At 39.5% G+C, this 14,961-nt stretch overlaps 1 pseudogene; it reads right to left on the reverse strand.

Moving 5' to 3' along the window:
- The window catches only part of LOC133116925 (deoxynucleoside triphosphate triphosphohydrolase SAMHD1-like), a 31,070-nt pseudogene extending 21,150 nt beyond the window's left edge, over positions 1-9,920 (reverse strand).
- Positions 9,921-14,961: the final 5,041 nt, after the last annotated feature.

The raw sequence follows: 14,961 nt of genomic DNA on the forward strand, positions 1-14,961 counted from the left end.
CCCCCATTTCACAGTGTCTACAGACTGGTTCATCTAGTCTCACCGATGTGTCTGCCACAGGATTCTTGGGTCGGATCTTGCCCAAAAACTTGTAGATCTTGCGACAATTGATGTTTTGCAGGATGGCCCGAGCCTGGAGACGAGGAGTACAGGATCTGCTGGAAGATGTGGTCTGAAAAGGGAATGGGGGGGGGGGGGGTTCTTCTTCTTATTATTATTATCAGGTGTAGTCTTAATTCTTAAGCCTAAACGTTCTCAAGAGCTAAACAATTTTCAAAAACTTGGGCTGCATATAGGTGATGCAGATAGCACCTGCACTTTAGTAAATTTGATACCATTGTGTTTTAAAGGGCACTTAATTTGCTGCTCTTCCATTAAATCTCAGCAATATGAGAGCCTTCCATCACTAAATAACAGGTAAGTAAAGTGCCTAACCGGTGAGTTTGGTATAAGCCTCCATATCCTCAATGGCAGTGGAGAGGGAGAAAGTCTTGCCATCAGAGCCTATGATCTCAATGTGTTTGTCAGCCTTCACAAAAGCCTCTGTTATCCTGTAGACAAGAGAAGCCATCACTGTTTACATTCATATCATTATGGCAAAGCAATATTGGACATGGTTCCCCAGTATGAGCTGGGGTCTTTTTGGAAAAGTGTGAAGGTACTCACATTGTTGCGATGATGTTTCCCACTTTGTGCTGGCAGGCCCGGCGATGAAGGCTATACCGTGTGTAGAACATGTCGTACAAATTTTCCATTTCCTGGAACCAACAGAAATTGGCAAGGTGCTCACAAAACCATACGATTAACATACGCATCATAATGGCAAAACAAAAGTCCTAATAATATCAAAATAATAAATCATATCAGCAAAAGGGAAGTTTGGTGCAAGTATAATCCATGTGCAATGCATGAGACTTGTTTGATTCTAAAATACAAAGATACTTAAACTTGGTCTTCAGCTTCTGATGGGAATGGCGAGTATCTGTCCCAGTGAAAGTAATTTGCTTCGACCCCCCTGATCAAATCCTATGAAAAATCAAAGGCCTGGTTTGTGCTTTTATTTAGTGTAGATTTTATATACTGGAGAATGTAGTCAGATTCCCATGCACATAATGCATGTAGATTTTGTTGTGGTGTCTATAGCCAGACCCACATAGTGCGTATAGCCTTTGTCAGGTATGACTTTTAAGACAATTTGGTTTCTCTTGTAATACTTTTATTTATATTTAATTTGGAATTGAATGTGATTAAGTAAGTAACCTGCCTGATAAAATACATTGTTGGTTACTCCCTAGAGTTGGTCTAGGGAGGTTGCAAATTTACGCTTAATGTATCATGGCATATTGCACCTGTAGGCCTCTGACAGTAAATCAATCGCCTCCGCTTGTCAGTTCATTCATGTCAAGAACAGTCATAGCTAATGTTGGTTTCTTGGGTCCCTGAGCCGCCATCGGCTACACCCAATAGCAGTTATTTCTGCGACCTCTGTAATGACTGTAGATATCTAGCCAGCTTGTAAGACATGCAGAGGACTATTCAGGGAGTCTGTTACGGTACAGGATTCCTTTAGCGATCAAGTCTAAATTATAAATAAGAAATCTACCAAAGCTAGATAACTCATCTAAATTGTTATTAAAATGGAGTCAGATAATAAATACAAAGGTAGATTTATTGGCCCTATTGTGGAGATGCCTGGACCAGTAGAAAGCGGAAGGCAGAGTGTTGTTGAAATTATATATTCATGTGATTATTTTATTATTAATTACTTATCCTATTATTGTTGCTTATGCTGGAGTGATCCAGATCATACATAATTGTTAAAGTACCATAACTTTCTTTGTGCTAATGAATATTATTTTCTGTAACTGTGTGAGTGGAGATGTCTCTCCTTGTCTGTACCATGGGCCTCCAAGGCCACGGCCATTAACTGTGTGTTCTGGACTATCTTGTCTTGGTGCCTGAGAGCCTGCAGAACCAAAAACATAAGACCTCATGACGGAAGCTACCATGGGGATTATCTTCCTGGAAATAGGGAGTTAAAACAAGATAAGAGATTTCTCAGACGCGCAGTTAATTGCACAGACCCCTGCGTATACATCATGCTGGAATGTTTTGAGAACATGTATCTGCATAGACAGTACCTTGAAGGGGGAGATATGAATAAACAATCTGTTGTAAGGAGAAGAGTGGTGGATTGTCTTTGAATATTGATCATTGGGAATATTAATATTCAAAGGGGGCGTACATTTGTTGCGCTCTGCACATACATATATATCCAGAAAAAACCTTTGTCCTTGTTTTTGCATGTAACTTGGACCCTATGCGCATAGTAAAGATTGGATTTTATGTACTGTCTCTGTCTCTGAGTGTTTTCTTACAGGAATAAATTAAAATTCCCACCACATAGAGTGGTACTACTGTCTTTGTAACTTGGTTTATTTATTGGCTGATCTAGTCATTAACCATTAACATTTAACCCTACTAACCTCATTCAGGTCAGAAGGACAAGCACACAGATACCTTCACCCTCGCTAAATTCTGTAGTTGGGTTCGTGCAAGGCTTATTCCAGATACAATAGATTCCATTTCACAATGTGGTGTGTGGGGTCCTAGTCTCTGCACGGTGGCACCAGTACCTTGTCTCTAGGGCAGATGTGCTTCAATCCCTTCACCTCACACACACGTAAAAATTTCAGGTAGCGTCGGTGGTCAAAGCTATTTTTCATGCCCAGGTAGTAGGAGTCTCTAATGGCAAAGAGAGAAGTTTGTAAAGATTATGGAAATTGGATATTGGTTAAAAAAATTAAATTAAATTAATCATTAACTGGCAAACAGACCCAACTGTCATGACATGCACGTTGCTTGTTCTGAGTAATTGACTCATTCATTGAAAGGGGCATGTTCAAAATAATAGCAGTGTGGATTTAAATAAAAACAGATGTCATTAATTGTCCTTTATTAAGGAAGAAGGGAAGCAAATGTTTCGCACATTGTCATAAAATATATTTCCTTCTGAATTGCTAAGAAACATTGTTCGGAGGACCAACGTCATTTTATTTAAAAGTTGGAGAGGGGAAAACGTATAAAGAAGTGCAGCAAATTATAGGATGCTTGGCTAAAATTATCTCAAATGCTTTAAAATAGCAACAAAAACCCGAAACACATGGAAGAAAACGAGCAACTACTGTTAAAACGGATCGAAGAGTAGTCAGAATGGCGAAGATTCAGCCATTCATCAGTTCCAGAAAGATCAAAGATGATCTACAATTACAAGTGCTGTTAGTCAGGATGATCGAAGCTAAGCTATCAGCAAGAAGCCGCCCGTAAAGCACCATTGTTGAAAAAACTGCATGTGCACAATCGGTAAAAAATTGCCAAGGAACACATCGATTGGCCCAAAGGGAAAGGCGTAACATTCTGTGGACTGATGAGAGTAAAATTGTTATTTTCTGGTCTAGTGTTCATCGACAGTACTTCAGAAATGGATGTTTCAACAAGACAACAACCCCAAACACATGAGTAAGTGAGCAACATCTTGGTTCCAGACAAAAAGGATTGAGATAATGGACTGGCCAGCTCAATCCCCCAACCTCAACCCCATTGAAAACTTGTGGGGTGACATTAAAAATGCAGTTTCTGAAGCAAAACCCAAAAATTCACAGGAACTGTGGAATGTAGTTTGTTCATCCTAGACTGAAATACCTGTTTCTAGGTGGCAGAAGTTGGTTGACTCGATGCAACGCAGATGCACAGCAGTTATCAAAAACAATGGTTATGCAACTAAATATTAGTTCAGTCATTTAAAGTGAAGTTAAATCTTGAATGATTTCTTCAATTTATACAGTAAGTGGTTGAGTTTGAAGAGAAAAATGTAGACAGATTAATATTCCTTTTCTTTGCTTCTTGTAAAAGAATAATGCATACATTTGAAATATGGGACTAAAAGCTATTTAAAAATATCTGCACTTTATTCACTTTTTTTAATGAACTGCTATTTATTTGGACAAAACTGTATATATATATTTTAAGTGAGGACTGTAAACAGGCGGTTCTAAAGTGGTCATCAACTGATTATTCTGGGATGGATAGAACTATAGTTTATAATTGAATATTACTGTCAGAGAAATAACCAAAAAAGTACTAGTTCCATATGAATAAAAAATAATCTAAATTGGGGATGAACAATAACATCATCATTGAATAGTTATGAACTGATAATAGCTTAATAATCATTTAGTTTCAAGTTATATTTTTGTTAAAACACAGCAAGTACTTTTTGTGTTATTTCTCAGAGACCCACCAAGTATAAACTATGTAGAGTGAGGTCTGTAAGTATTTGGACAGTGGCACAATTGATTTTCTTTTGGCTCTGCAGCACATTGGATTTAAAATGAAACAATTAATAAAATGAGATTAAAATACAGACTGTCACCTTCAATTTGAAGGTACTGTATGTACGTCATCAGGTGATCTATATAGGAATTGTATCCTTTTTTATACATAGTCCCCCCATTTTAGGAAACCAAATGTAATTGGACAGTTGGCTTCTCAGCTGTTCTGATGTGATAGGTGTATTCAATCGCTTCCTTAGTGCAGGTATAAGAAAGATTTCAGTATCAAGTCTTGATTATAGGCTTTGGATTGCCTTTGGAGTCTGTCATTGGAATTTGTCAACATGAGGACCAGAGTTGTCAGTGACAGTTGACAGTCAAAGAAGCAATTATGAAGCTGAGAAATAGGAAAAGTCCATCAGCGATATATTAGGCTTACCAAAATAAACTAGTTGGAACATAATTAAGAACTGGTGAGCTCAGTAAAAGGAGCTGCCGAAGAAGAAAGAGGTGTACAGTTGATGACCAAATAAAGAAAAACCAAAAAAACACCTGTCTACCAGATCAGAAACACTCTTCATCATGCAGGTGTGGATGTGACTACTGTCTGCAGAAGATAACAGAAATACAGAGGCCACACTGCAAGATGCAAACCATTAGTAAGCAGGAAAAACAGGATGGCCAGATTACAGCTTCCTAATAAGAACCTAAAGGAGTTCTGGAAAAAGGTATTTTGGAAAGACAAGATCAAGATTGACTTGTAACAATGTGATGGCAAAAAGGGAGTAGGCCAAAAGTGGCCACCATCTGCCCATGATCCAAAGCAAACCCCTTCATCTGTGTAACATGGTGGTGGCGGTGTTACCATTTAGGCATGCATGGCTGCCATGCATGCTGGCTCATTAACTCTGGTCCTCATGGTCACTCCAATGGCAATCCTAGAATCAGGACTAGATACTGGCCGATTTCTTATACCTGCACTAAGGAAGTGATTGAACACACAAGTAATCAGAAAAAGCGGAGAAGCCAACTGTCCAATTACTTTTGGTCTTTTAAAATGGGGGGAATGTGTATGATGGACCATGATGATATGATGACAAGCAACTCCAGACTGCCAGTAAATAGTACCACTAAATAGTATCTATTTATAAATCCTGGCCTTCAAAACCCTATGTTTCTGGCTCCACTACACTATGTCCTGGCAAGCTATTCCACATACTCTCTGTGAATTTTTTTTTTTGGAATTATTTTCTCATTTCCAAATATGCCCCCTCGTTCTGCTAACCAAACTCCTGAATAATTGCCTGTACTTCACTTAGTTAATCCCTTTAAGAAATGTAAAAGCCTCAATCAAATCACCCCTAAGTCTCATGATCTAGCTTTCCTTATTAGTCCCCATGAAGTCTGAGTAATGGGTCCTTATTACACCCCTACATCTCCCTTTACCAATCTTAAAGAGATTAAGCATCTTGAATCTTTCTGATGTCAATCTGGTTGCCCTTCTTTGAACCTTTTCGAGCACCACTATATCTTTCTTGTTGTGCAGAAGGTGGGAACTTTGTTGCAGGAAATCAGCCTCGGGTATGAGAAGATATTGATATCAGCCCCAGAATTTCCATAAAGTGCACTTCTCCCAAAATCACTCACCGAGCAAGATAATCGAACTTGTCCACATCAATTCCATTCTTGTGGTTGGCCACAATCTCATACAAGAAAGATTTTTCTTTCTCTCTTCCTTTATATGGCCACTGCAGAGATGAGAAAGTAAGAACAATATTTGGAACCTAGAACAGAAAAAGCCACTAGAGAAGAGATATGTAAGAATAGAGAGCAGGCCTGTGTGTTTGGGTTACATTACATTATCGGCATTTGGCAGACGCTCTTATCCAGAATGACGTACAGTTGATTAGACTAAGCAGGAGACAATCCTCTCCTGGAGCAATGCAGGGTTAAGGGCTTTGCTCAAAGGTCCAATGGCTGTGTGGAACTTATGGTGGCTACACTGGGATTAGAACCACCAACCTTGCCTATCCCAGTCATTTACCTCAACCACTTTTCTACAGTCTGCCCCAGGTTCTACCTCGCTGGAAGGTTCCACTTCGCTGGAAGAGTCCACCTCGCTGGAAGGTTCCACCTCGTTGGAAGAGTCCACCCTGGGTCCGGCGATCAGTTCCTCAATAAACACCAAATCGGAAGGCTCCGTCTCGGTGATCTGTTCCTCAGACAGCTTCAGCCCATGACGCTTCATCACTGGCTCCAGATTGTTTACCTCGATCAGGTAATTTAACATTTTCACAGACGCATCCTCATGCTAGGGCACGCACAGACAGACAGACAGACAGACAGACGGACAGACAGAATGAAGGATAAGCATAAGCATAAGCACCAGCATAAACCGATACGCATTGTGTGGTTTGTAGAATAATGTAAAAGCAAAAATACAGGCAACAAAAGAACAGGACACAAAAGAGTAGAAGTTGAAAAATACCGTCCATCTGAAACCCGGGCGTGCTTTTGGGATGAACATTCCATCGAACGTGTGGGAGAAAGGGCCATGTCCTGACCACAGCAAGAGAGATGAAAGAGGGGATAAGAACTGTCACTCAGAATAAAAATATATACGATAACAATTGGGGAAAAATAAAACCGAAAGAATAATAAAATATATTACAATAGGGAAGATGACGCTCCTTATAGCAGACCTTTAAAAATAGCAACAAAATCAATCAATAACGTGACTACATTATCCTCCAACTTCAATAAGGAAAGAGATGCAAATCAACAGACAGTGTAGGCTAATTAGTGTTCCGTTTCAACCTGACAGAAGATGCATGTTATGGCTCAGACACGGACACAGATTTGAGGACGTCTAGACAGATAACCGCACCCAGCACCAACAGGGCTGTTTCGACTGGACAGGATTCTGAATGCGTCAGGATTCTTCTGACAATATTGATGAACTCACATACTGTATGTGGTTTACAGTTGCTTTTTGTGAGGATGCTGTGATTTCTTCAAAACTAGCGAAGATTTATCCCAACAATTAGCCTTAGGTTAATAAGTCACTGGAGGGTTTATTGGCCAAAGAGCATTCCAATGATGAGGCTGCCGAAAGAGAAACCATCAATGTCAAAGGAAAAAAATTGAGGGTAGGCTTGGTTCAAATTTGAGATTGGCTTGGAATGGAATGAAAACTATGGTTGGGCTGCAGGAGATGAAAATTGAGAATGTGGTGAACAGTAAGCTTGAGGTCCGTCCAACTTGGCGTGGATTCAGGGTACCCAAGCTCAAGTATAAGAGAACCATTAATCTGCCGAACAAGCACAAGTAATCATACTTTTTATTTATTTCAACCTGATAATGCACCCTACATATTATATAAACTTAATATTAACTTTGAGAACTTGTGCATATTCAGTTTATTAACTTTATGGCTATAGGTCTACACTCACTGAGCACTTTATACAGTATTTATTAGACTTATTTTTTAGACTTCTACTGCTGTAGCCTATTCACTTAGTGCTGTGTGTTCAGAGATGCTCTTCTGCATACCACTGTTAGAATGTGTGGTTATTTGCATTACTGTCACATTCCTGTCAGCTTTGACCAGTCTGGCCATTCTCCTCTCATTAACAAGGCATTTATGTCTGCAGAACTGCTCCTCACTGGATTATTTTTTTTTGCACCATTCTTTGCAAACTCTAGAGACTAGTGTGTGTGAAAATCCAAGGAGATCAGCAGTTTTTGAGATACTCAAACCACCCTGTCTGCCACCAATAATTCCACAGTCAAAGTCATTTAGATCACATTTTATATCATTCTGATGGTTGATGTGAACATTACCTGATGCTCCTGATCCATATCTACATGATTATATGCATTGCACTGCTGCCACACAATTGGCTGATCAGATAATCGCATGAGTATGTAGGTGTAATAAAGTAACGATGTTCCTAATAAAGTGCTTGGTGAGTGAATGTATTGCTGACTACCTTAGACCTGTCATTTTAAGTGTTCTTTCAACTTGTGTGTTCTGTGTTCTTTTAAATCTTTCTGCAAATTGCCCTTCGAGGGACAATAACAGAATTGTATTGCAGTGCATTCCCTGTACTGGTGAGGGAAACTGACTTGCATTATATTTACTTACCTGTCAGGTTCTCTGTTTTTCATTGTCAGTTTTTCTCTAAGTTGTTAGCTTTTCCATAGCTTTACCTTAGTCTGTTTCCTGGTTATTCCATTCATTCATTAATTTCATCTGTGTTTTATTTAGTGTCTCCGCCTTCCCAGTCCTTATATGTACTTCCTTTCTGTATCCTGTCATTCCACTCACCTGTTCCTCATTATCATGCTTGTTTTGTCCATGTATTAAACTCCCTTTGTTTCTGTCCTTTGTTGCCAGATTGTTGTGTGTCCTGACCATACTTTCTCATTTCTGATTGATCGCCATTACGGCCTGTTTTGTCTCCAGCTCTAGATTTATCCTCCAAAGTTTTTCGCCCCTGTTTGGCTTCTTGGTTTTTGTTTCCGGATTCTGTTTTTTTTTGGACTGCCCATGTGTTATCAACCCGTTCCCTGTGACTTTGACTTCATATTGGATTACTCCTGATATATCGGTTTGCTGGTGTACCAACCCATTGCATGGACTCTCGTTTACAAACTGCCTGTTCTCTGTTGCTACCTTTTGCTGGCTATCGACCTTCGCCTGTTTACTCTGCTGCAAAGAAAATTAAGACTTGAAAGCTTACTCCTGTGGTCTCGCGACTAGGTTACTGTTCTGGTCCCTGACAATACCAACTGTTTAGGGTAAGAGGAAGATGTATTGACGGAGGGCCTGTGAAACATACCAAGGTCATGGCACAGTCCTGCTATCTGGACACACAGTATGTCGTTCTCAGTAATATTCAGCTCAGTCTGGCGCAGTTTCAGGGCATTCATCAGTTCTCCTGCCAGGTAGCACACCCTGCCAGAAAGACCACATTCTTTTACATTGTTTACAGGACATTATTTGGTAAGTGGATACCCAGAGGCAAATTGGATCCACCCAGTGGATCCACCCAATTTACACAGCTAGATGCCAATTTTCAATGATAGGATTTTAGAGGCCCATCCTGGGAATCAAATCATTTGGTTACAAACTCACCTTCTTGACAACTAGCACACACTGCTACTCTGTGCTATAAGCTCTTGACCCACACTCAAAAAATATACTTACTGTGACACTTTTAAGAGCTGCCAAATCATACCCTGCTTTTAATTTTCAATGCATAATTGTTATGTTTCATGCTTCATTCACGACTGTCGTAAAAATGCTATTAATTGAACATTTCCGAAATAATAAAATATTAAAATTGGTTAAGGTAATAAAAACCTTTGCCATGCAAGACCTAAATGGCACTTGAGCCCTTTTAAAGGGAACATGACGTACCCAATAGAGTGTTCAAAGCGGGTGTGGCAGGCTCCTGGATAAACAAAGTCTGTGGCTCCCAGCTGCTTGAGGTGGCGCAGACGCTGGAACTGAGGTGTGTCAATAATGCTCACCAGCAAAGTGTGCAATTCAATATGGCCGTGGATAGGGTCATTGAACACCTATAAGGATGTGAGGAATCATAGCAAAGGAAAATGCAGAAGACCAATCCATATTGAGTTCAACTTGAGTTTTCTTTATTGACATGAAATACAGTAGTGTGCTAAAGCCTAGATTAATGTTTTCTACATTAGTTTGTCAGTAGAAAATAACAAATTTGAGACAGACATTAATTATTCAAAAGATTAAATGTTACGGAGGTTGCTAAAAACAACCTACCAGCCAATTTTCTGATTCAAGCACAAGACAGTTTACCTAAGAGATTTGATGTGGTTTTAAAGGTTAATGGTGGTCAAAATATATATTGATTTAGTTTAACTGTTTACTACTGTTTATAATACATTTTTCAATATTTAGAAACTTTTAATTTCATTATTCTGAAAGCATCTTCGCTTTACAGACTTTTTTTTACAAGTGCATAAGACTTTTGCACAACACTGTACATACAGCAAATATAGAGAAAGGGTAACACACAAGTAGTGCTGTAGAAGGTCATGAATACAGTAGTGTGCAGTGATGATTATACACTTAACACAATGAAGAATAAATCATAAACCAAGTACTATTCAAGTATTTATTTCATGTAACATTGGTTCATGTAGATGAAAATAAGTAAACAGATAAGACAATATATTAGTCTCTTTTGGAGAAAAGATTCAATATCTAGTGTGGCCAAAACCCTTTGCTTTGCATTTAATCGTTCACATATTTTTTATATGTCTTCACTTGTTAAACCATTCCATATGGTTTGAAGCTCATTCCAAAGAGATTCTTTCGATGTTACAACAGATGTATTTATCCAGCAAATCCCAGATTTGCTCAATTGGATTAAGGTCTGCACTTTGAGTGGGCCAAGTCATAACATTTATGTCATCAGAAGATTATTTTCATCAAGTGACCAACCGGCATCATGTAAGGCTACAATGCGGCTACGAACAATCTCAGAGAGCTCCTTCCGTCGTGCCATCGTGTTTAACACTGTGACACTGCTCAAAGTTTGTGTTACCTTAAATACAGGGACAGCTGACCATCAGAAGTAATATTGCAGAATAATGTTTCTTCAAGCCAGTTTAAACAAGTTGTTTAGCATCAACAATCATGGAATGAGCCTTCATTCTTGCTATGCAAAAGTCAAAAAAGAAAAATGTAAATTAAAAAATATATTATAATTTTCAGTGTTTCTGTTTATTAGCCATACTTTTACCCCAATGTAAATGGTAAATGGTTGGAATTTATATAGCGCCTTTATCCAAAGCGCTGTACAATTGAAGCTTTCTCGACTGCTCTTACCACCTGAGCCAGTGTCGCCCCCAATGTAATTGTGGGAATGAATTTTTTTGTTCTGTTTGCCCACAATAGTATTGATCAATACATTTTCACCAAAACATTTTGAAGAAGTAATATATTAGGACCCATTTTAGACAAACGTGGTGGTGTATAATCATCACTGCACATTACTGTACATTTGAACCATTTCAAACACAATAAACAATCACTCTCCTCTCTTGTGTATTAAATGTCTGCTCATCTGAGCAAAAAGTGCAGTTTTACCTTGCTGTCTTGCATCTTGATTGTCGATTGCCAAGGAATGCAGAAAGTAACTCACATACAGTAACACGACTTTGTCCGTGGCAGCCGAATCCAATGCTTGGGTTTTGTAGAACAAGTCTTGTCGAATTAATAAAGTCTTCCCACCGGCTTTATAAATGCTGTGTAATCCGTCTTCCTGTTGGTCGACTGGTGAGCAACCATCGAAAGATGCTGCGTCCCTTGTCAACTCAAGCTTTCAAGGGTGTGGCTGAAAGTCCCAACAGAGTATATATTATTTCCATAGAAACATATTTCCAAAGCAACACAAAATAAATATATTATTTCCATATATATTATTTCCAAATAAATAAGACGGTCCTACACAGGGGCATCACAGGAGCAAGATCCTACCGCCCTGCTATGAGTTATGAGCATTCAGCAGGCCTCACTTTCTGCTGGAGGAGAAAACACAATGTTATTCTTCTTCTGCTCAAAAGCTCCAGAGAGAGCCAGCAGTGTCCATGGTGTGCAAACCCCCTCTATTGGGAAAGGACAATGTCAGGAGCCAGAGCTGCACATATGCATGCAGGGCGGGGATTCCATAGCAACACAAACGATTATCTATATCTTATGTTGGGGAAAGCTATATCCTTTTATTTCAACACATTTGCTCTCATGTTTTCTGAATCTCATGTTTTCTGAATACCACAGGTATAAGGTTGGCACCCCTAACAATTTTTGTAAATAAAATCAAACAAAGTGAAAACCTATTTTGGCAATACAATTTTACTTAATTTAGCTCATCTCAGTCTAATGGAACTATATTGTATCATTCTATCACTTCCTGTTTCACTAGAGTACAAAAATGAGGTAACATGTATGCAAAATCCCTTTGTCATCCATCAGCATGGGGAAAGCCAAAGAACGGTCAATTCATAACAGAAACGAGGTGCTTGACCATCACAAGTCTGGTAATTAGTACATTGTTTTTATTTTTATTTTTTTTCATTTTCTGTTTTGGAAGGGCGGGGGGGTTACTGCTGATGCCTGTGACAGTCAGACCAATATCAACTCTCAGAAACCTGTAATATTGCAGTTCAAGCTAGGATGTGCGCAACAGACCAAAAGTTCAAAATGCAATTTATATCACCATCTGGTGGCTGTTTTGAAGAATTGCAATGTCATTTCCTCAACTCTGCTGGTGTCTGAATAATTTAAATAGATATGTGTAACAGATAATTCAGACATTGATTGATCTATGAAAAAAACAGTTATGCCTGTATGAGGCCACATAGTGAACCATCAACATTTTTGGCAACAAAACGGAATGCATACAAGGAGAAGCACCTCATACCTGTCAAATACAATGGATGTTTTTTGCAGGGGCACTAATGAATTTTGCAGGGGCACCTTATAATTGTGACTTGTGACAGCTAATTGCCATCTGTCTGTGATGGAATGACATTAATTCCTCATTAAAAAACATTGAAACATGAGAATACATGTATTGAAATAGCTTGAACATAAAATACAGTATGGATTATTATCTGAGTTGTTCACTAAATTTTGAATGGATCTCTATGGCAATTGGGGGGTGGGACTAGATTCAGCTGTAAATTATGCTGATACAGCATGGAACACATTTGTTGGCTAAATGGCTTTAAGTAATCATGAAGTGGCTGTTCCTCCAGTTCTGTTCTATGTTGTGCCTGAATTGCGACCTCACCCTCCCCAGGGGTGATCGCCGCGGTGATCCTGGTGCTGATCTGCCTGGCCGTTGTGCTTCTCCGTTACATACACCAGCGCAAGGGAACCTACCGTACCAACGAAGCCAAAGGCACAGAGCGCCCAGAGACTCCTGACGCCGCACTGAAGAGAGATCCAGGACTGGAAGGTTCCATGGACGACGGCAACAAGGAGTACTTCATTTAAATGGCGTGTCCGCGCCAGGTCTACGCTAGAGACTCAACCTGTGCCTTGGTCCATAGCACAAAGAAAATAGAACATTCTAAAATTTATTTAAAATTGCTATATATTAACTTCAGAAAATGTCAAGTGTTCAAGCATGTAGCTCCTTCCACTCATATGTGAGGCATTGGGATGGCTCTTTTGACACCTACAAAAATGCAACACACACACACACAATTGTGCAAACAGTGAGACATATACACTCAGTGAGCACTTTATTATGTATCACTTTATTTTTCTGCTGCTGCAGCCTATCCAGTTAGAGGTTTGACACGTTGTGTGTTCACAGATGTTCTTCTGCATACAACTGTTGTAATGTTTTGTTATTTGCATTACTGTCATCTTCCTGTCAGCTTTGACCAGTCTGGTCCTTCTCCATTGACCTCTCTAATTAACAAGGCATTTTTGTCTGCAGAACTGCTGCTCATTGGATATTTTTAGTTTTTCGCTCCATTCTCTGCAGAGTTTAGAGACTGTTGTGTGTGAAAATCCCAGTAGATCAGAGGTTTCTCCGATATTCAAACCACCCTGTCTGGCACCAACAATCATTGTCAAAAGCCAAAAAGTCACCTTAGATTACATTTCTCCCCCATTCTGACATTTGGTCTGAAAAGCAGCTGAACCTCTTGACCAAATCAGCATGCTTTTATGCATTTAGCTGGTGTACAGGTCTACCTAATAAAGTGCTCACTGAGTACATACAAACACACACACACAACTGTGCAGACAGTGAGGCATCCACACACACACACAAACGTACTGTGTGGACAGTGTGGCACACACACACACACACACACACACACACACACTGTGCAGACAGTGAGGCATACACACACACACACACACACACACACACACTGTGCAGACAGTGGGAGACACTGCTGCCCCACTACCCTAGTGTTGGCAATGGATATTCATGAGGGACAAAGGGTGCCAAAAACATGACCAACAGATGTAATCTGTGACTTTGTAGTAGGATATTTTTTGTTTTGTGATTTATTTCCTGAGAAATGTGAAGTGATGCCTGTTTTTGAAATCATCATCATCATCATCATCATCATCATCATCATCATCATCAATTCTATCACAAAATTAGAATTCCCTCACTGGCATACCTGTGTCCTGCAGTGTAGATCAATCAAATGCACATCACATTGTGCCAAGATTTGGGTTGCAAAGGAAATTTGACGTTTGGCGTCATTTAGTTGACACTTTTATGCGAAGCGACTTACAGCTGATTAGACTAAGCAGGGGGCTAAACTAAGTTTGGGGCCTTGCTCAAAGGCCCAACAGCTGCACTGATCTTGTTGTGGCTATACTGGAACCACCAACCATCCACCGACATTTTGAGATAAGATGAAAATAGGCAAGCCGTCAACCAGCAAGACAATGCCTGGAAGCATTTGCTTTCAGTCGGGGTTACACAAGATGCTTTACTTCAAAAAGTTGTGTGTGTTTGAAAGTTGTGGCTGCTATTATAAAGCCAACCAATCAGCTTGCTGAAATACTATTATTTCCCTTTAAATAAAACATAAAGACGGACAGATT

This window comes from Conger conger, chromosome 17 (genome assembly GCF_963514075.1).
Source record: "Conger conger chromosome 17, fConCon1.1, whole genome shotgun sequence".
NCBI lineage: Eukaryota > Metazoa > Chordata > Actinopteri > Anguilliformes > Congridae > Conger > Conger conger.